Below are 20,667 nucleotides of genomic sequence, written 5' to 3'. Positions count from 1 at the left end.
ATATTGGTACACAGGAAGTACTCAACAGATGTTTATTTTGTTTCCCTAAACAGTGTTATTTCAGTTATTTTTATTTTATTTTATTTTTTTTGTGACAGAGACAAAGAGAAAGAAAGAGTCAGAGGGAGGGACAGATAGGGACAGACAGATAGGAAGAGAGAGAGATGAGAAGCATAAGTTCTTCATTGCAGCTCCTTTGTCGTTCATTGACTGCTTTCTCATATGTGCCTTGACTGTGGGGCCATAGCAAAGTGAGTAATCCCTTGCTTAAGTCAGTGACCTTGGGCTTCAAACCAGCGACCTTTGGGCTCAAGCCAGCGACCATGGGGTCATGTTATGATCCCACACTTAAGCCAGCAACCCAGTGCTCAAGCTGGTGAGCCCATGTTTAAGCCAATGAGTCCACACTCAAGCTGGTGACCTTGGGGTTTCGAACCTGAGTCTTCTGTGTCCCAATTTGAAGCTCTATCCACTGCACCACTGCCTGGTCAGGTATCTTTCTGTTATTTTTAAGTCAAAGGGAACTGGATTTGATTGGGACAAAAGTGAGAAGGATGCTATTTACAAGGGCTTACCCCCTTCCATTTTAAATACAAATATATATGTGTGTATACATATAAATATATACATATTTTATGTAAATATATATTTTCAATTAATATTGCCCAAGAGAGCTGAAACATGTCCTAAATGTTACTACTTAAAATTAGGTTCCAACAAACTGTAGTTAACTGTTGAAAATAACCTATAATAGCCTGACCAGGCAGTGGTGCAGTGGATAGAACGTCGGACTGGGATGCAGGGGACCCAGGTTCGAGACCCCAAGGTTGCCAGGTTGAGCGCAGGCTCATCTGGCTTGAGCAAAAAGCTCACCAGCTTGGACCCAAGGTCACTGGCTTGAGCAAGGGGTTACTCAGTCTGCTGAAGGCCCATAGTCAAGGCACATATGAGAAAGCAATCTATGAACAACTAAGGTGTCGCAACGAAAAACTGATGATTGATGCTTCTCATCTCTCTTCGTTCCTGTCTGTCTGTCCCTGTCTATCCCTCTCTCTGACTCTCTCTCTGTCCTTGTAAAAAGAAAAAGAAAGTAACTATTATAATCCAGTAAAAACTGATTTAACTTGTTCAATATCCACTAGGTTTAATTGTTTATTTGTATTTTAGCAGAAAAAAAAGAGAGCTATAATTATACAGGCAATACCTTAAATTATTAAATTCCAATGCCCTAAGTTATTCAAACAAGGATCATTTTAAATTTAAAATAAATATTTAAAGTCAAAATTCTGAAATGCACACTAAAATTGATGGCTAATAAGAGATAATAGCTTTTAACTTATTCTAGTGTACATCCATTACCAACACTACTGTGGGAAGCAGTGCCTAAAGTAAAAATAAGGTACATATAAAAAAAAAGAAGTCTGATGCCATAATGCATCTAAAAAAAGGAATGTGAAACCTTAAGGTCTCTTATACACGTTCACTGGTGATTTAAAGGGAAATGGGGCCCAGCTCTTTGAGATGTGTAACTATTCAGTGACAGTTCAGAGCAATTATTAAGCTGTGTTCTAGGCAGCAGATAATATAATTCTTTTCAGGGCTCTATATTTATGTGTGTGTGTGTGTGTGTGTGTGTGTGTATTTTAGCTATGATACAAGTGCCATTTGTATTTCATAGCCAAAGCCACTTTAACATCTTCATTTATTTGTAGAGACAAAAATGTTGTATGCCAAAAACACAGCCTTAAATATTGTATTTTTTAGTCCAAAGCTTATTAAAACCAAAATGCTGTTGTGTACCAGTTGTATACATGGGAGCTGTGGTAGGCACTGGGAGAATGATTACGATGATCATTAACTTACCAACAAATGAATGACAGGCATATTTCTTATCTTCTCAGAGTTTATTATTTTGTTGGGGGAGGCATACAATAAGCGATTTAGTTAGGATAATTTAAATAGTTTTTGGAACATTATCTGCCAGAATGAAATAATATAAATAGGATCAGTGCCAAAGCGGTCAGTTCCAAAATGATGTTCTAAAGCTGTAGAAGTTTCTTTGGTGTAGCAAAAACTTTCCAGGAAGTGAGGCAGTTTATAAATAGTTTCAGATCTTTGTGGAAATATACTGAGAAACTGGCAGAAAATGAAGGCATACAGCTTTTGACAAGACCCACCTAAGCAAGATATAAAACCAAAATGAGATGCGGCTGTTCATGGATTATGTGCCTATTATCAGAGACATTCATGCACAACGATGGGTAGTTGGTGACAGGATTAGAAGCACAAGAAAGTGAGATATAGTTCGTGAAATTCTGAAGTGCTCTCTTAGGCTGAATCAATCTTAAGATAGAATGCCCCTGTTTTTGATAACAGATGATGAAAGGCTACGGAAGAGACGGATTCTGGGAGGGCAGATCATTTTCTCACAAACGAGATGGCATTTCTAATCTATGGCATGGGCTTTACTTCACAGTGTTACAACTGTTTTTGGATCAGGTGGGCTGTTCAGGATTGGTGACATAGTAAGCATCAGTGGACAAGGTTTTGAAATTTTACAGAACTGTGCCTTCATTATATCTCAACGGTGTGATTTGAGGGGTTTCAGGGAAGGCTTCCTGACTCCTATGAACTCTCACACTTATGAATAAAAAGTCCTACTATGAGCAATTGCTGTGTGGTGAACACCGTCCTTTCCCATTGTCTCTTTTGAAGGTGGAAGAATTGCCTAGAATGACAGCGGTGTTTCTCTTTCATACCTTAGAGAAGTGCTTACTAGATCGCTTGCCTGTTTGATGAGAGAGATGGGAAAACTTGGGAATGCGAGGGAGTGAGTGTGGGCAGTGGCAGGGAGAGCGCAGGCTGCAGAAACGGAGTCAAAGTCCCGGACGATGATGATGCTGGCTTATCCCATTTTTTCTTGGGCTCTGGGATTTGTATACAAGAACTTGAGAGTAATTACTTTGTGCAAGAAATGTCTTCTGGTTTATCCCACTAGAATATTAGAATGGAAGTAATAATAAAATACTACGACTAGTAATAAAACAACTTCTAAAGTTCTCTGAGATTGCTGAGGAATATGATTACAGCAATGTGATAGTGAACAAATTATCAATATCAACTTTCATGTAAATCTATGTCACAGAAAATTTAACCACAGCGGGAAGAAAATAAATCCATGAAGCTGCCATTTAGCAAAGTCACAGAGCAAATAAATTCCAGCCCTGAGAATCCATGATTTCATCTTTAACCGTTCTATATCCCACCACTTGTTCTCAAATGCTTCTTCCCCTACTCTTGCCTTTCTCAGCAAGGACATTTTCTATTCGAGACCTGAGGACAGTGCCACTGTTTCGGTTTTTTGCTTTTGCACTTGTGTAGCAGCTTTTAAATTCCCATCTTTTTTAGCAGCTGCAGCCAGACAAACATATGAGTCAGTGGGAGGGGTTTAGAGGAACTGGCTCAGTTCTCCAGGGAGCAGTAACCTTTTGGCAGTTCAACAAACAGCACATTTAAAATCCAATGACTGCAAAAGCTCTCTCTGTACATGTGATAGCAACTGCAGCTTTCCCAAGGTCTACCAAGAGTTGTTTTTTTTTTTTTTCAGAGGGAATCAAGTTTCTGCCTATAGAGAGACACATTCCTGAAGGCTTAACTCTGACCTCATAGCTAAAGTGGATACAGAATAAAATCTGGAGACAGCTGGGAAGTGATAAAGTTGAGAGAAAGACATTTGGGGATATGAAAGTGAAAAGTCTTATTAAATATTCTCACTGGGTTTTGTTGCCTGTGTATCCTATACCCCAAAGAGCGAAGCAAAGCCAATCTTTCCTTTTTTTCAGCAGATCAGGATCTTTCTTTCCTTTTTATTTTTTACAAGGTTTGTGTAAGTGATTCTCAAAGTGTTGTTTCCCAACCTGGTGGTCTTCAAGGGTCTTCTAGCGGGAGGGCATTTTCAACTTAATCTTTTTCACTTGTTTATCAACCAGCAATGACAGTGGTCCATGGCTAAGATGTGCCAGTGGCTTAAGCTTCTATTTCAAGTACCTAATTATTGATATTTGACTTTTTAGAAAAATGCTTATTTGATCAACTTAATATTAAGACAAAACAAAAAGAAGAGTGGGTTGATTGATTCCTACAAGAAACTAATAAATGATTTCTTATTTCTCCATTTCCTTACATTGTTCTTCCCCTTGTTGCTTTCTTCTTTATTGCTTATCATAAAGTGAAAAGAATAAGAGAATCTTGTGGAAGGATGAATCATGGAAGTTTTTTATTTTCTTGGCAAGTAGGAACAATTGTTTCTTTTGTGAAGTAAAAATTCAGACAATAGTTTTCTTGATATTCATTTTGCTAAAATAAAGTTTGTTTATATTGAGAAAGGCAACAAAATAGTATCTTAGTTACCCTAGAAGAAAGTGACAATTCGAGGCCAGTTGCAAAACCTTAGTTCCAATGAGGCATACGAAGTCTCACTTGATGACCCCAGGTACAAAGTGAGTTCTTGGTTTTAAATAAAAGAGAAGCTCTGTTCAACAGAGGCAGAAAACTAATTTGTTGGAAGGATACTGGGTTTCTTACAAATTGGCCAGATGGTTAGCGATCTGATTCAAAAGGAGACTGGGAACCCAGGGAGGATAAACAGCTGAGGACACGGCTGAGACCGTCCATGGGCACAGTTTGCTTAGAATTGCTTACTGTTCTGTTGTGGTTGACGTTGATGCTCGGCCACTCACCACCACACCACTGCCCTCTTCTGATGGGGGCGCAGGGATATTCTCTGGGTCTTTGAACCACTTGATACCTATTTCTCAAAAATCAAAGGGCCAGTCAAGAGCACCTAATTGGCTGAGCCCAAGTCCTGTGTGTTTGTCCAAACAGCTAAGCATGGCATCTGTTTTGTTTTGTGTTTTTTTGGGGGAGGGGGGAGGGATGACAGGAGATTGGAAAGTGGGCAATTTCATTTTCAACTTAATTTTATCTCTTCACCTTCCAGCAATGACAAGAAGACCCCTTCTCTTTCTTACATGGTTGAAAGTGAAGAAATCCACGCTTCTTGTACTCTTGTGGTACTGTGCATATTGGTCTTGCTGCACTGTTCTATTTATAATTTACATGTCTGTTTTTTCCCCACTTGACTGTAAACATATGGAGAAAAGAGGTTGGTTTGTGTTTTTAGCCTAAAACTTACAGTGCCTAACAACTATTAAGTGCTTAAAATATATTAGCTGAGTAAATTGTGTTTAATGATGATATCCCAGGGAAGGCTAATATAGTAATAACATATAAACTAATAATATCATAGTATTGATGGAGCACATGTATACTGGCTATTTTCTCATTTCATCCTTATAACAGTCTGATGAAGTAGGTTATATTCTTTTATTCATTTATACATTAGAAACTAACGCTACGGTTTAACTAACTTTTCCTGGCTTATATAGCTGAAACTGACAAAGCAGAGATTTCAAAGGCATTCTTGACTCCAGATCTTATCATCAGAACTGTACTGCCCCCTGGAGGTAAAATCAGAGAGAAGAGGAAAATGGATCCAGCCTTAGAGAAGAGAGATGACTAGCTTGCTATTCTTTGTTTTTAGATGTCTATTTAGAGTGGAAGATATATTCAGTGATAGACAAGCCAAACAAAAGTTTGAGTTTTAACAATATAAATGAGATTTTCTTTTGAATTTATTATTTTACTAAAAGAACTGGTATTTTTCATAGTAACTTGACTAACAAAACATTCCTTATTCATAGCATTTTTGGCTATGTGTTTGTCTCATAATATAAGCACATAAAATATAAATAAATAAACATAAATATAGGATATTCAAGTGATATTTAAGATGTTTTGTATCTCATCAAAATTTTCTTTTTCTTATTTAGTTAACATATCCATATAATAGAACTTCATATTTTACCCTAAAATTTAAGAATTTTGAGTATTTTTTTCTCATGTTTAGAAGATATCCCAAAATTTCATTTAGGTTGTTGTCTTTGGAAAAGCATATTTACCTGAATATGAGTAAAAGAAAATAGTAAGCATCCAGTTATTTTTATTGGCATAATGTACATATTTTTATTTTTAGGATGAGTTATAGCTGAGAGAGAGAGAACATACTTTTTTTTTTTTTGCCAGAAATGATAAAAACATGGGATTGGTCCTTGAAAACCATCAAAAGCAGATTTTCTTTATGAGACAGAAAATATTGTATCAAGAAAGGGTAACCAACCTGAATTTAAAGGTGATTACTTTGTGTTTGGAGAACCAATTGCTAAAACAAAAATATATTCTGCTATGTTATTATTTTATTCCTGATACTTAAAGCATTATCACAGGAACATGCAAAACTTACACATGTAATTGCATCCTGATACATAAGTCACATAGCTCTGTGACTCCTGGCAGCTAATTTCTAATTATGGTTTTACTCAGTTTGTAGGTTTTAGGTAAACGGACAATTAGTAAGTGCAGACACAGAGGAATAATTGGAATAATTTAAATAGATTGTGGGAAAGACTTTTTGGGTTATGGAAGACGGAGTATGTCTGTAATAGTGGGAAGATAGAGGAGGGAGAAGGTAAGAGTAAAGGCACAAGAGAAGCAGGATATTGTTTATGAGGCTACAGGTTGTTGGCTAAAGGGTAGAAGGAAAGAAATCAGGTTCAGTAACGGAGACGTTGGCAATGGAATTAAGAGCAAGGTAGCCAGAGGAGGGAAATGCAAAGATCATAGCCTTGAAGGAAGGGATTTCTATGAGATGCTAGGAGGCAAAGTGGCTGCAGTGGCTCACAGTGGTAGTTGTTTGACATCGAGAAGATCAAGAAAGATGTGACGACAGAGATGCCGGGCTGAAGAAGATTTTGTCTGGAGAGCTAAAATTCTTAAGGAACGTGAAAACATGTCTTATGGGCAGTAGATGATGTTGATAAAAATGTAAGCAGGCACATAAATGCTCAAGTGTCCTCGAAAAGTGTACTGAGAGCTAGTGATGGCCTCTTTGGAGGCAGCAGAGAGAGTCTGTCGGGATGATGCTGGGAGTGGCATCATACAGGAAAACTGAGATTTCCGACAAGATTAGGAAAAAATACATCTCTTCTTGGGCTTTTCCTTTAGTTATTAACGTACTCTCAATGAATAACAACCATGTGAGTAGGCCTCAGACTGGATGTGGAGGATTCAGAAATTTAAAACAGTATGTCAGTATGAAAAGTACATAGACTTTCAAACCAATTGAAGCTGGATTTCAGTTGTGTCACCAGCACCCAGGCTTTTGTCAGAAGCATCCACTCCCTATGTGCCTTGACAGGGCAAGCCCAGGGTTTCAAGCCAATGACCTTGTTATTCCAGGTCGACGCTTTATCCACTGCGCCACCACAGGCCAGTGAAACTGGATTTCAAATCTGACATCCTCACTCTTTCTGCAACCCTGTGAGAGCTCTTCGCCTCTGACACTCAGTGCCCTCATCTATACAGTAAAAATACCAGGAACTTTACCTTGCACGGTTGTTGTGAGAATAAATATATTGCAAGTGAAACTTCTGTCATAGTGCTGCCTTAGATTTGTTATTATTATTCTGGTTACCAGCCTCATTAGTCGGGGGGGGGGGGATGATATGCACATAACTAACCACAAGCTCTTAGAAAGACTGAAGTTAAGCAGCTCCTGGCAACCTTATTTGAGAACTCAGGCACTGGGTTAGGATTTAATGAGCCTCAACCCAGCAAGTTTTGTCATGAAGATATGAAGAGGGGCTAGGACCCGCAGGCCACACTCACAGCACTTGCAGCCTGTGTGGTGGTCACAGACGCACCTGGAAGGCAGGCCCAGGGTCAGCGGTGAGAGAAACATCGCCTCAAAACCCAGAGGAACCGCTGATCTGAGCTTCCGCTGCTTCATTTATTAGAAAAAATAAACTTCCTTCTCTTCTGGTTGGATGTTTTGAAGATCACAGGAGATAGTATAAAAAATTTAGAGATATAGAAAGGAACATGCGACGGTAGATGCTGGGCTGAAGAAGATTTTGTCTTGAGAGCTAAAGTGCTTTGCCAACTATGAAGGTGTGTATATGAAAGGTGTTACGTTTATAAGTATTTGGGGGCAGAATTTCCCAGTGGCTGATGTTTCCACCATCCTGAGGAGACATGGGGAAAATATTGTCCTCCTCTATAGGAGACTAAAGGTAAGAGTAAAGAACAAATTTACTCTAATTTAATTAAAACGTTTATAAATCACAAGTTAGTAAAAAGACAGAATAACTTTGTAGCTCTGAGAGCTTGCCTGATAACTCCTAGAATGATGTTATTAGAAACTATTTTGCTTAGTAACCAATACTGTAATATGATGAAATGCGATATTTTTGTAAGCCGTTTTTGAATCCTTAAAAAGACAAAAAAAAAAAAAAAAAAAAAAAGACAGAGAGAGAGAGAGAGAGAAAAAAAAGACAAGTTTCCATTGTTTATTTGGAAGAATATCAGAAAAGGAGGATTTTTTTCCCCATAAATATTTCTATCAGACTTACATGGCTCCTTTTTAACCAGTCAGCCGTCTCTTACACAGGGTGTCCCTTTCCTCTGCCTTTCTGTTGTCTGGCTGGAGCAGGTTCTGCTTGCTGGACTTACATCTCTGTCTGATTTTGCTTCCACTTATTGGTTGAAGCTAAATTTGTTTTTGTTTTTTTATTTTTTAGATCTAGCTAGTTAAAACTATGGCAATAATAAGATAAAAGGAATAAATAGAAAGGATTGATTTTCCAGAAAATAATGCCCATTTAAAACTGATCAGCATTATAATAATAAAGACTAATTGTTTGTGAATGTGATTTTTAACCTCTAAAATCCTTTTAACAAACACGATCAGCTTCTGTAATTGATTCCCTATTTTAACACTGAGGGGATTGAAGCAGGAGAGGCCAAGCCACCTGTTCAGGGACTCTGTTTAATCAGGGGCAGATTTGAGACTGTAAATCAGATACTGTACACTAGGACATACAGTCATTTTAGTTTTAAAAGACTTAGAGAAGAAAGGTACAATAGAAAAAAAAATCAATCAATCAATCATCAAAGGCCTGGAAAAGATGATATTTGGTTATCAAATAAGAGGAATTTGTGAAATGTGAAAGAAGTAAATTTAGGACAATAAGTAGAAGTGTGCTTGATAAGTTTATGCAATCTAGTAACCCAAGAAATGATTTATACTGAAAACCTTCAACCTTTAAAAAAACTCTGGGGAATTTGCTCTTAAGGCATACATCCTCAAATTCTTAGGCTTATTTAATTATTTAAGGGGAAATAATTAAACTCTTTGCCTTTTATTATTCTGATGCTGTTCACAGAACCACGGCACTGGCTGTAAGAAACTTGTATGCTCTGTGAGAGCGTCCTTCTGTGAGTCTGACTTTATTTTCGTGTCTGTGTTTCCACAGGGAACTTTTTTCTAATTTTTCAGAACCACCCTGCCACTTCATTAGGTTTTTAAAATAAAGTGCCCTGCTTTGGTTTTAGAGACTGAATTTTGGGTAGCAACCATCTGACACTGAATGGAACAGTGGGGGGTGGCCGACAAGAAGCAGGAAGTCCGGTTTTTCAGTAGTTTGTATTATAACTGATTTTACTGTAACTTATGAAGAACCCCAGAGAAACTTTTCATTATGAAATGAATACGATAGATTTTTTTAGATCCTTAGATCTGTCTTTGCAAAATTACTCTGTTCTAATTTGCGGAAATGTGGCCTTTGAGCTTTCATTCAGAAATGTGGGTGTTATTTGTAGCTATGAATTTTTCTAAGACATTCATTTCATTTAAAATGCTTCAGTAGAATGACTACTTCTATTTAAGCCTGTTTTTATAAAGTTATTTCAATATATTTTCTTTGATTGTCTTAAAGAAACTTAAAATTTAAAAATATATTACATTTGCAGAGTCAGAGCTATGATATATTATTATTTTGTAAAATATTTTAGCCAGTCCTGGCTGGTTAGCTCAGTTGGTTAGAGTGTTGTTCTAAGACACCGAGGTTGCAGGTTCAATCCCCAGTCAGGGCACATACAGGAAGTAACCAGTGAATGCACAACTAAGTCGAACAACAAATGAATGCTTCTCTCTCTCTTTCTCTACCTTCTTTTCTCTGTCTCTCTGAAAAAACCCAAAAAGCAATAAACAATCAGTTAAAAAAATAAATGAAATCTTTTATCCAGAGAAGGGACCAAATGAGGAATCTGGTCATTCAGTAAACTAGCAGAGATGTGGATTAGTAGTACGCTCTCAGTGCACTGATTCCCATGGCTTTCCTGATCCATTTGGCAATGATAGGAATTACTTTTTTTGATCATACTGTTTAGAAATACCACATTACCAGTTCTAAATACTCTTTATTGAGATATACTATGTGAGACGATGGTGTGGAGTTTTCCTTAGCTACCCGAAAGCTGAGATATTCCAGTGACAGTTGGGTGTTTCCAAGCAACTTGTGGGGGAGTGTAGTGATAAGGTGATGGTTTCCAGAGGCCACGGGAGTCAGACTGGTGGCCTGGCTTCAGGGAAATAGTCTGGCTTCTCTTGGATCTCAGGCTCTGGGACTATGTGCTGCATTCTTTCAAGCACATTTTATGCTAACACGAGAGGAAAACACCCTTATTGGCACAGTAAGGCATCAAGAGGCATTCCCAAATGCCATCTCTGATAGTCTCTGAGGGGTCTTTTCAGCTGTCACCATGACTGATCTGGGGCTAAACATATGTTTAAAACATGTGGAGGAGGAATGGTCTGGTTTAGAGGCTCTGCCGCTACTCAGTATTTTTCCTGGCTCTGTTTTCCACTTGACTTGCCAACATCCTAATTGTGCGGGGCTTGCAGCTGCCACAGACATCCTACTTTCGGTTTGGTGTTTCCGAACTCCTGAAGATTCCACCACTTCTTCCAGAAGTCCTCCCAGTCGTTACTGTCTGGTTTGCTTTAAAGCTCAGAGGCAAAGCTGGGGAAACCGCTTCTGTCTGTCTGTCTCTCTGTCTTTCTCCCTGTCTGTATCTTCTACTATATCTATCTATGTACTTATCTACCCACCTATCATCTACCTAGTGCTTGCATTCACACTCTCTTCATTACATACTCTTCGTTCATGGAGGACAGCTCTGTTAACTTTGCTTGAATGGTGTCCCCACAGGGCTCTGTGTGGAGGGAGCAGTTTATGAATAGCTTAAATGTCACGCACCAATATTTTTCTAGTCCTCTTCGCTGCTTCTTGTTAAAAGGGTGTCTGGGTTAAGTCAAAAGCTTCTGTTAAGCAGGAGGTGTTTCCTCTGTAGTGATGCATAATTAATAAACTGATCATGAATATATAAGTTGTGATATTTAACTCTGGCAGCTTCTCATAAGAGATCTGCCATGTTTATTTATATGGTTCCTGCAGTTCTCTGCTGTGTCCAGTCCCTAATGTGGCGGTTTAAACTTCTCAGAATAAAGTGAAATAATTGATATGACAAATATTTTGCTTGACCCAGTGAAGTCTCTTCAAAGAGTCAGTAATATAGTTGATTCTGATATATATATATATATATATATATATATGGACATAAATATAAATAAATAAATAAATATATTTTTTTCAGGAGCAACAGTCCTGAAGGACAGCAAAAAAATGGGGCTTGTAAGGTAACATTTCTCTGTCAGCAGACACATATAGATCTTTTCTCATTTAATCTCAGCAAAATGGGATTATTTCCTATGATCTATTATAGTTATTTTATTCCTATTTTAAAGATGGAAAAACTGAGGCTCAAAAGTTTTAGTATTATATTCCAGGGTACCTATATGGCAAATGGTAGAAATTATTTCAAATTCTGGTGGGCCTGACAATGTTCTTTCACTTGAATATACCGCCTCCAAAGTTAGTTCACACTTCCCTTGGGAAGTGTGTAATCTATATGTGTTGGTTTTGAAAGGTCATTCACCTGCTCTATTATCTGCCAATACTATTGACCAAAATTATTATGTTCTTTATAAGATTTAAATATAAATAATTGAAACTCATTAAAAAATGTCCTTTTGCTATTTGTGCCAAATGGGAGCTGTTCCCTAATATCATGTACGTTAGGCAGCTATGAAATTATACCAAACATGTCCTTGTTAGTGACATTTTAGCAATCTCTCTTTGGGAATTGCTTTCAGAACAGATTTCTAAACCAAAAAGGGTATGATATTTGTGCTGAGCATTCAAGATGAGTCAGTGTTTTCTCGAAGGATACAAGTAAGAAATGACATTTCAGATGAGGGCTTGGAAGGTGACATGCATGGACAAGCATGTTGGGTTCTGGTAAAGAATTGGCGTGGCCAGAGTGGAGAGAACTAGGAAAGAGTGGACCTGGGATGGGGGGGGTACAGCATGGCTGCTAAAAGCATGTTCCTGGGAGACAATAGCTCGGGTAAACCCCACCGCTGTCACTTAGCAACTGTGTGATATTAAGTCATTATTTGATTTCTGTTTCAAGTTTCATCATCTTTAAAATGGGAATAATGATTAAATTAGGATTCTCCAGAGACATGGAACCAATAGGAGATGGATAGGTTGATTTAATTATTATGTGGAATTGACTCCTGTGACTGTGGAGGCTGAGAAGTCTCACCATCTGTCATCCTCAAGCCGGCGACCCCAGAAAGCTGGTGGTGTGGTTCAAATCTGAGGCCAGAGACTTAAGTTCCGATGGAGAATGTTTCAGTCTGAGGGCAGAAGAAGACCAGTTTCCCACCTCATTCAATGAGGCAGACAGAGAGAATTTCCCTTCTTGCCTTTTTGTCCTGTTCAGGCCCTCAACAGATTGAATGGTGCTGACCCACACTGGGAGGGGCAGTCTGTTTTGCCTACTCTACCAATTTAAATGCCATTCTCTTCTGGAAACACCCTCACGGATGCATCCTAACAAAATGTTTAACCAGATATCTGGAGACCCTGTGGCCCAGTCAATTTACATAAAATCAACCATCATGACAATTCCACCCCCTCCCCCACAGATCATTAACAGTAAATAGCATAATGTGGTTTTAGGTCTCAGCGAAATGTCTGTCATATAACAAGCTCTGATAAAGTGTAGCTATCATTTCCTAGGACTACAAACGAAAGGTCTTCTATACTGTGCCAAGAGGTATGGATGTTTCATCTTCATAAACAATATAATTAATACACACATATTAGCTTGATGTTTTTTCAGAATGGGACTGTGGAGGATGATGGGAAGGTTGTGCAAGTAGAGAGACAGCAAGTTTTAGGAACAATGTAAGAAACAATAAGTTTTATAGGGATGAAGAAGCAATGATAAGTAACAATGATAAAAGGGATTAAATGGACTAGTCACTGATTATCATACATGAAAAAGAAGTAACTAAGATAATTCTGTTTTTACTTAAGATGACTGAGTAGTATTGATACCAAAAAAAAATTAATTTTACTCATAAACATATTTTAGAACAAAATATTATTTTTGAAATGTTGGATTTTAGATGCTTAGTGAAAACACCAGGTGGTAATGTATGACCAAACCTTGTAGAAATCCTGGTGTATAGAAGGTGCTCAGTAAACATCTGGTGAGTAAATAAGATAATAATTTTAGGTGCCATATATATGGTGCACGAAGGCAGAGAACTTAATGATATTATCCTAGTAGGATAAGAAGCAATCCAGGATAGATCTTTGGGGACCCTTTAACATTTAGGGGCTGAGGAAATAAAAGCAGCCTAGAAAAGAGATGGAGAAAGGATTGCCAAAGAGGAAGGTGACTTATGAGAGGGTAATGTTTGTAAGTCCAAGAGGCAGTTCCAAGTGGAAGGGAGTCTTCTACAATGTTAACACTCATAGAGAGGACAAGTAAAATGTACAGTAAAAAGAATTTGTGGTGTTTGATGGTGGTATTAGTCATTTCTCACTCTTGCTAAAGAACGTTCAGTGGAGGTAAGGGCAAAAATGGTTTAAATGAATTGAAAATAATTGGAGGTAAGGATGTGGGTATAGCAAATGGTGACCGAAAAGAAGTGCTCTTTCAAGGAATATAGTTGTCGAGAGGGGTGGTGTGATGTGTAGTAGGTAGCAGAGGGCTGACACAAGGCTCTTCCACTTGACTGTGTTGTGGAGGCAGTGCAAAAAGCAGGGAGGGAGATACAACGTAGAATAACCTGTGCAGTAGAGAACTGGACAAATAGAAAGATGTCCGCTCAAGAGCATGTGCAGAGTCTTTAACCTTAAAAAGGCCAACTTTCCCAGTAGGATGGGTAGAAAAGAGATGAGATGGGCCAGAAAGCTAAAGAGTCCATGCTTTCTAACCTTGCTGTCTCTGCAGTAGGAGACAAGGTTTTCTGTTGAGAGTGGGGTGGGCTACATGAAACGGGGTCTTGGAAAGATATTTGGAATAGTTACTTGGGAAATCAACCAGATCACATAGCAGTAGTGCTGAGGGTCCACCTTAATTTGGAGACAAAGTGTTCTATCTTTTCTAGGAGTGCTAGATGGTTGGACTGAGAAATACAGAGAGTAGGTATGGCAAAAGGAACCATGGCAATGAGGATGATGGCAGGAGGCGGGCGAGATGAAGCACTCTGGGTTATGGTTCTAGGGAAGGAACTGAAGCGATTGGGTGGGGGTGGTGGATTGTTAAACAAGGGGATGGAATAAATGTCACAGATGATGTATGATGTGAGTATAAAGCAGACATGTAACAGACATGGGGCTGGAAGGATGTTTGTCCCCATTATCTAATCTGCTGCTGAGATTATTTATGTTTGGTAGGGGATAAGGACCATCTGACTAAATTGGGAGACTTCAAAGTAGTATTTTTTAAAAATGTAGCTATTCTTTATTTCAGCCTAATGTAGAATGCCATTTTTACTGCAATTTTACACATTCATTCAATTCTAGTAATATCGTTTGGGTGACAAAAGCACATAACATAAACTCATAAATAATATAAAAACTATGTTCTTTTTCAAAAGTTCAGTGGTAAATTTCAGTTGATAAGGAACCCATGACCTGAAGTCTTTCAGATTTTTTTAGTCTTTACGTTCCATGGACAGGACTCTCAGTTTTCAAATTGAGACCAGAAATTTGTTTCTACAAGGGTGGACAAAAGTAGGTTAGTAATAATAATAATAACAATAAATACAATAGTTAATAAACTCTGACTCATGTATTCACAACTCTAAACTTACTTTTGTCCACCACTGTATATTCAGGAGCAGAACATATGAAGAACTTTATGTAATTTAAGGAAATTCGTCTAATATTTAAGTTCATAATCACTATACACAAACAGTCTTGGAAGGTGAAATGAGCCATATATTTGTCTTTTAAAAAGCAACTACATTTACATTATAGTCGATTTCAAAGCTCAACTACCATATTTCATAAATAACATCTATCTCTATATAAATTGAACCTTATATAAAATAGTAAGATCTTTTAGTATAAATTTTCACCTGAATTTTCTGTTAAGTTGAAGATTTTGAAATGTCAAGAAATTGTCATATGCAATATCATCATTGAAATTGCTTTTTACAAAAAGAGCACTTTCTTTTATCACTTCTACTGAATAATTTATATGTTTTGGAAATACTGTGTATTAATTTTTATGAGAAGTAATAAAGGGATTTATTTGAAAGTTTCAAATTTTTTTGAGAATAAACCAATGCTTCTTGATCGGTTGCCTAATCTGTAAGCATTGCAGGTATAAATCAAGTTACAAATTAAGTTAGAAATCTAAGTCAGGCACAGATTGATTTTGACAATTGCCTGCAAGTGAAATAGCTTGGACTCAGTAAAAATTCTCTCCATTGATTTCCAGAAACGGCATTTGGGATAACCTCGTGGTATTAATGTGATGGTCATGGCCTCGTATTTGTACTCAGCTATGTAGCATGGTAAGTTTAAATTGATCAGATTGAACAAATAGCATTCTTCAGATGTTCTGGATGACAGCATATCTAATGTAATTGCATTTATCTGCCAGTTTTTATGTTGGAGCACAAAAGATTTTTACCATGCATAATTTTGATAGAGACATTCAATTCCTTTCCATCTATACTATACTACAAATTATAAATTTTCATTACAACTATTCAATCACTTGAGAAGGGAATGCATTTTAAATCAGGTTCCATACCAAATATCTCATTTATGAAGCCATGCTGTTTAAAATTGGACAAATTGATTACCTGATTGAATATTTGAAAATATTATTTAGAAACATTAAAACCATTTTTATTAGTTCTAGGATCTAGTAATATCTATACTTGTGTAATAAATGTTAAGAGCCACTAGCAGAATACCTTTTAAAGTGGGAGAATTTCCATTTGTTTAATTGTGGTGAATTGTTGGTATGTGATTATGTATGCCTGGGTACTGAAACATGACTAAAACATTCAAGAATCCTATTAGCTCCTTTAGGCAGCTAATAAATGTGCCCTTTAGATAGTCTGATGCGATATCATAGGTTTCAAGGCCTGATCATAATGGTGATTTATGCCTGCATAGCTACTTTTATTACAAGGGCGTGAAAGGCTATGTGGTCACTCACTAATTGATCACCACAATCCCTTTATGAGCTACGTGACTGGTATTTATTTATTGTTCCTCAAGTAGCTAGTCACTTTCAACCGACTAACATTTTAATCACTCTTTTGGCTCCAGAAACTACATGGTTGGAATATATATTTGATACTGAGTTGAACTATGATATTTAGACACTCAGTGATATAGCTCCTTTTATTAAAAGTTTCATTCATAACCTTATGCACGCTTTCCTTACTTTTTTTTTTTAATAAATTTTTATTAATGGTAATGGGATGACATTAATAAATCAGGGTACATATATTCAAAGAAAACATGTCTAGGTTATTTTGTCATCAAATTATTTTGCAAACCCCTCGCCCAAAGTCAGATTGTCCTCCGTCACCCTCTATCTAGTTCTCTGTGCCCCTCCCCCTCCCCCTAACCCTCTCCCTCCCTCCCTCCCATGTCCTCCCTCCCCCCCCCACCCTTGGTAACCACCACACTCTTGTCCATGTCTCTTAGTCTCATTTTTATGTTCCACCAATGTATGGAATCATGTAGTTCTTGTTTTTTTCTGATTTACTTATTTCACTCCTTATAATGTTATCAAGATCCCACCATTTTGCTGTAAATGATCCGATGTCATCATTTCTTATGGCTGAGTAGTATTCCATAGTGTATATGTGCCACATCTTCTTTATCCAGTCTTCTATTGAAGGGCTTTTAGGTTGTTTCCCTGTCTTGGCCACTGTGAACAGTGCTGCAATGAACATGGGGCTACATGTGTCTTCACGTATCAATGTTTCTGAGGTTTTGGGGTATATACCCAGTAGAGGGATTGCTGGGTCATAAGGTAGTTCTATTTGTAGTTTTTTGAGGAACCACCATACTTTCCTCCATAATGGTTGTACTACTTTACAGTCCCACCAACAGTGAATGAGGGTTCCTTTTTCTCCACAGCCTCTCCAACATTTGCTATTACCCGTCTTGTTGATAATAGCTAATCTAACAGGAGTGAGGTGGTATCTCATTGTAGTTTTGATTTGCATTTCTCTAATAACTAATGAAGCTGAGCATCTTTTCATATATCTGTTGGCCATTTGTATCTCTTCCTGGGAGAAGTGTCTGTTCATGTCCTCTTCCCATTTTTTTATTGGATTGTTTGTTTGTTTGTTGTTGAGTTTTATGAGTTCTTTGTAAATTTTGGATATTAGGCCCTTATCTGAGCTGTCGTTTGAAAATATCAGTTCCCATATAGTTGGCTGTCTGTTTATTTTGATATCAGTTTCTCTTGCTGAGCAAAAACTTTTAATTCTGATGTAGTCCCATTCATTTATCTTTGCCTTCACTTCTCTTGCCATTGGAGTCAAGTTCATAAAATGTTCTTTAAAACCCAGGTCCATGATTTTAGTACCTATGTCTTCTTCTATGTACTTTATTGTTTCAGGTCTTATATTTAGGTCTTTGATGCATTTTGAATTAATTTTAGTACACGGGGACAGGCTGTAGTCGAGTTTCATTCTTTTGCATGTGGCTTTCCAGTTTTCCCAACACCATTTGTTGAAGAGGCTTTCTTTTCTCCATTGTGTGTTGTTGGCCCCTTTATCAAAGATTATTTGACCATATATATGTGGTTTTATTTCTGGGCTTTCTATTCTGTTCCATTGGTCTGAGTGTCTATTTTTTTGCCAATACCATGCTGTTTTGATTATCGTGGCCCTATAATATAGTTTAAAGTCAGGTATTGTAATGCCCCCAGCTTCATTCTTTTTCCTTAGGATTGTTTTGGCTATTCGGGGTTTTTTATAGTTCCATATAAATCTGATGATTTTTTGTTCCATTTCTTTAAAAAATCTCATAGGGATTCTGATGGGAATTGCATTAAATTTGTATATTGCTTTGGGTAATATGGCCATTTTGATTATATTTATTCTTCCTATCCAAGAACAAGGAATATTTTTCCATCTCATTGTATCTTTTTCGATTTCCCTTAACAATGCTTTGTAATTTTCATTATATAGGTCCTTTACGTTCTTTGTTATGTTTATTCCTAGGTATTTTATTTTTTTTGTTGCAATCGTGAAGGGGATTATTTTTTTGAGTTCGTTTTCTAATATTTCATTGTTGGCATATAGAAAGGCTATGGACTTTTGTATGTTAATTTTGTATCCTGCGACCTTACTGTATTGGTTTATTATTTCTAATAATCTTTTTGTGGAGTCCTTCGGGTTTTTGATGTATAGGATCATATCATCAGCAAAAAGTGATAGCTTTACTTCTTCTTTTCCGATATGGATGCCTTTTATTTCTTTGTCTTGTCTGATTGCTCTGGCCAGAACTTCTAGCACCACGTTGAATAAGAGTGGAGAGAGTGGACAACCCTGTCTTGTTCCTGATTTAAGGTAGAAAGTCCTCAGTTTTATGCCGTTTAATAGGATGTTGGCTGATGGTTTATCATATATGGCCTTTATCATGTTGAGATATTTTCCTTCTATACCCATTTTGTTGAGAGTCTTAAACATAAAATTGTGTTGTATTTTATCAAAAGCCTTTTCTGCATCTATTGATAAGATCATGTGGTTTTTGTTCTTTGTTTTGTTGATATGGTGTATTACGTTAACCGTTTTGCATATGTTGAACCATCCTTGAGATTCTGGGATGAATCCCACTTGATCATGATGTATTATTTTTTTAATATGTTGTTGTATTCGGTTTGCCAGTATTTTGTTTAGTATTTTAGCATCTGTATTCATTAGAGATATTGGTCTGTAGTTTTCTTTCTTTGTGCCATCCTTGCCAGGTTTTGGTATGAGGGTTATGTTGGCCTCATAAAATGTGTTTGGAAGTATTGCTTCTTCTTCAATTTTTTGGAAGACTTTGAGTAGAATAGGAACCAAGTCTTCTTTGAATGTTTGATAGAATTCACTAGTATAACCGTCTGGGCCTGGACTTTTATTTTGGGGGAGATTTTTAATAGTTTTTTCTATTTCCTCCCTGCTGATTGGTCTGTTTAGGCTTTCTGCTTCTTCATGACTCAGTCTAGGAAGGTTGTATTGTTCTAGGAATTTATCCATTTCTTCTAGATTGTTGTATTTGGTGGCATATAATTTTTCATAGTATTCTACAATAATTCTTTGTATTTCTATGATGTCTGTGGTGATCTCTCCTCTTTCATTTTGGATTTTATTTATTTGAGTCCTGTGTCTTTTTTCCTTGGTGAGTCTTGCCAAGGGTTTGTCAATTTTGTTGATCTTTTCAAAGAACCAGCTCCTTGTTTTATTGATTTTTTCTATAGTTTTTCTGTTCTCTATTTCATTTATTTCTGCTCTGATTTTTATTATCTCCTTTCTTCGGCTGGTTTTGGGTTGTCTTTGTTCTTCTTTTTCTAGTTCCTTAAGGTGTGAAGTTAAGTGGTTTACTTCGGCTCTCTCTTGTTTGTTCATATAGGCCTGAAGTGATATGAACTTTCCTCTTATTACTGCTTTTGCTGCATCCCAGAGATTCTGATATGTCGTATTTTCATTTTCATTTGTCTGTATATATCTTTTGATTTCTGCGCTTATTTCTTCTTTGACCCATTCATTTTTTAGAAGTATGTTGTTTAGTTTCCACATTTTTGTGGGTTTTTCCCCCTCTTTTTTGCAGTTGAATTCTAGTTTCAAGGCTTTATGATCAGAAAATATGCTTGGTACAATTTCAATTTTTCTAAATTTGCTGATATTGTCTTTGTGGCCCAACATATGGTCAATTCTTGAGACTGTTCCATGTACACTAGAGAAAAATGTATACTCTGTCGCTTTGGGATGAAGTGTCCTGTAGATGTCTATCATATCCAGGTGTTCTAGTATTTCGTTTAAGGCCACTATATCTTTATTGATTCTCTGTTTGGATGACCGATTTAGAGCCGTCAGCGGTGTATTGAGGTCACCAAGTATGATTGTATTTTTGTTAGTTTTTGTTTTAAGGTCAATAAGTAGCTGTCTTATATATTTTGGTGCTCCTTGGTTTGGTGCATATATATTAAGGATTGTTATGTCTTCTTGATTCAACTTCCCCTTAATCATTATGAAATGACCATTTTTGTCTCTGAGTACTTTTTCTGTCTTGTAGTCAGCATTATTAGATATGAGTA

This window comes from Saccopteryx bilineata, chromosome 8 (genome assembly GCF_036850765.1).
Source record: "Saccopteryx bilineata isolate mSacBil1 chromosome 8, mSacBil1_pri_phased_curated, whole genome shotgun sequence".
Classification (NCBI taxonomy): Eukaryota; Metazoa; Chordata; class Mammalia; order Chiroptera; family Emballonuridae; genus Saccopteryx; species Saccopteryx bilineata.
Note: the sequence above shows the minus strand (reverse complement) of the source record.